The sequence below is a fragment of the Otolemur garnettii genome, unplaced genomic scaffold, assembly GCF_000181295.1.
Source record: "Otolemur garnettii isolate 467f Iridium unplaced genomic scaffold, OtoGar3 scaffold00435, whole genome shotgun sequence".
NCBI lineage: Eukaryota > Metazoa > Chordata > Mammalia > Primates > Galagidae > Otolemur > Otolemur garnettii.
The window spans coordinates 47,194-50,244 of record NW_003852830.1 but is presented as its reverse complement, the minus strand read 5'-3'; the positions used below and the strand labels follow the sequence as shown (position 1 = coordinate 50,244).

Sequence of the window (3,051 nt, the reverse complement as noted above, 5' to 3'; positions counted from 1 at the left end):
TGTGGTGCCTTAGGATTCCAGGGGATTTGGGGGGATGGTTGTTTTTATTTTTGCAAAAATAAAATGGGAGTTTTAAATAGATTGCATTTAATCAGCAAATAAATTTGAGCAGTATGGGCATCTTCTCAGCATTAAATCTTCTAATGCTGGGGGCCCCTCCCCAGCCGTTGGCGGCAGCGGCTACACTGCGCGGCGGTCTGCGCTGAGAGCTGAGGGCGAGGAGGGCGCGACTGGCCGGCAGGGCGGTGGGGTGAGATCAGCCTTCTGGCCTTCAATCCGCTCCAGGGCTCGGGCACCACCGCAGTTCCCTTGTGCACGCTCCGGCTCTGGACACCGGGAATTGGGACAGTCTTCCGGGGAGCCGGGATCATGGCGCTGTGCACCTGGGCGCTGTACGACTTCAGGTTAGAGAACCCAGGCGAGATCTCGCTGCAGGAACATGAGATTCTGAGCCTGTGCAGCGAGCAGGACATCGAGGGCAGGCTCGAGGGAGTCAACAGCCTCAGCGACGATGGCCTCTTCCGGGTCTCGTACGTGCAGGTGATCCGCGCCCCCGAACCTGTCCTAGCTGGAGAAGGTGGCCCAGGCGCCCCAGCCCACTACGCCAATGTGTCTCTCGGAGGCTTCGAACCCCTGCCTGCCGCTCCGCCCGCCTCCTTCAAGCCGCCTCCTGATGCCTTACAGCCACTGCTGCAGCTGCAGCAGGCGCCACTGCCAAGCACCTTCTAGCTGCCTGGGCGCGGGGGCGCCCTGCAGTCGTCGCCACAGCAGCTGTACAGCGGCTACCAGGCCAGCCAGGTCAGCTATGATGATTGGGAGGACATGTGGGATGACAGTTCCACCGTCGTGGACTAACTCCGTGTGCTAGGTAGCAGCACGTACCCGAACCTCTACGGCTAGAGGCATGAAGAGCTACATCTCCTACAAGCTGGTGCCCATGCACACACAGGTTCTGGTGCACAGGCTCTACAAGCACTTCGACTGGCTGTATGCGCACCTGGCCAAGAAGTTTCCAGTCACCTCAGTGCCCTACTTACCCGAGAAACAGGCCACAGGCCACTTCAAGGAAGACTTCATCTCCAAAGGCAGGAAGGGCTTGTACTGGTGGATGAACCACGTGGCCAGCCATCTGGTGCTGGTGCAGTGTGATGTCTTCTAGCACTTTCTGATGTGCACCGGCAGCACCCATGAGAAGGCCTGGAAACAGGGCCAGAGAAAGGTGGAGAGGGACCAGCTGGTGGGAGCAAATTTCTTCCTGACACTGAGCACGCCCTCTCGCTGCCACCCTTGACCTGCAGGAAGTGGAGAGCAAGATCGATGACTTCAAGTGCTTCACCAAAAAGACGGACAACAGCACGCTGCAGCTCAACCACACAACCAATGAGTTTGTACACAAGCAGGTGACTGGCTTCAAGGAGTATCAGAAGGTGGGCCAGTCCTTCTGCAGCCTCAGCCAGGCCTTTGAGCTGGACCAGCAGGCCTTCTCTGTGGGCCTGAATCAGGCCATCGCCTTCACCAGAGATGCCTACGACGCCATTGGCGAGTTCTTCGCTGAGCACCCCAGGCAGGACCTAGACCCTGTCGTGGACCTGTAAGTGCTGTATCGGGGCACCTGGCCAACCTCCCGGACATCAATCCATGTTCAGAAAGGAGCTCTTACCAAAGTGAAGGAGAATAGGTGACATGTGGAGGAAGGGAAGTGGAGGTCCAGAAGACTGATGGCATTCAGGATCATTGTAACACTTTCTTTTGCCACTTTGGCTGAAATTCACCACTGCCATCAAATTCGAGTAAGAGACTTTAAGTCACAGATGCAACATTTCTTACAACAACAAATAATATTTTTCCAAAAAGTGACCCAGAAGTTGGAAGAAGCTCTTCACAAATATGATAGTGTTTAATGACGGGAAATTGCGGGCGTTTTTCAGTTCAAGGATAATTTCTCCAGCAGAATGAAAACTGCTATCAAAGAGCTATTGCCAGCTATCTTGGTGGTACAAGGATGGTTTTGTGTTCAACTGAAATGCAGCTGAATATATAATTAGGTAGGAAATAAACACTTAATATGGTTATATAATAGAAACAGTACATTGTACATTGTAACTAAATTATACCATGTATGCCTACACTACCATTGTAACTTTTGGAATAATGATTATACTATTTGCCTGATTGCTTTTTGAAGTATGGGTATTTTAGTGCCTACTTTGTAGACCTTAAAACCCACAAAGGATCTCAAAGAAACTGGCTGGATAAAAGCCTGCTGCAGATGCCTTTTACTCTCATGGATTGGGATTACCTAAATTCAACCTGTTCTCTGTTTACAACTCCAACTAGAGCAGCTATGCGACTTTGTGCCTTTAGACTCTTGGTTTTTCATTTCTCTCCCTCTCCCTCTTTCTTTCTTCCTTCCTTTCTTTTTTAAGAATAATACAACTTTTCTTTTCTTTTCTTTTTTTTTTTTAATTAAACCATACCAGGGCACATTAATACTATCATGGGGTACAGTGTACTGTTACTGTATACAATTTGAAAAATATTCATCCAACTAGTTAACATAACCTTCATGTCTTTTTCTTAGTTATTGGGTTAAGACATTTATATTCTACAATTAGAGAGATTCACGTGTACCCTTATGGGATGAACCATAGGTGTGATCCCACCAATCACCCTCCCTCCGTCCTCCCTCCCCACTCCCCTCCCCTCCCTCTCCCCCCTCTCCCCATATTCCTGGGCTAAAATTGGGTTATAGCTTTCCTATGAAAGCTATAAATTACTTTCATAGTAGGGTTGAGTACATTGGATACTTTTTCTTCCATTCTTGGGATACTTTGCTAAGAAGAACATTTTCCAACTTCATTCATGTAAACATGAAGGAGGTAAAGTCTCCATCTTTCTTAATGGCTGCCTAGTATTCCATGGTATACATGTACCACAATTTATTGATCCATTTGTGGATCGATGGGTTCTTGGGCTTTTTCCATGACCTAGCAATTATGAATTGGGCTGCAAAGATATTTGTATCAGAATTTGATGTTCTGATACAATTCT

The 3,051-nt window shown here is 48.8% G+C and overlaps 1 pseudogene; it reads left to right on the top strand.

Moving 5' to 3' along the window:
• The first annotated feature begins 369 nt into the window (after positions 1 to 369).
• Positions 370 to 1,901, top strand: LOC105888412 (annotated as a pseudogene).
• Positions 1,902 to 3,051: the final 1,150 nt, after the last annotated feature.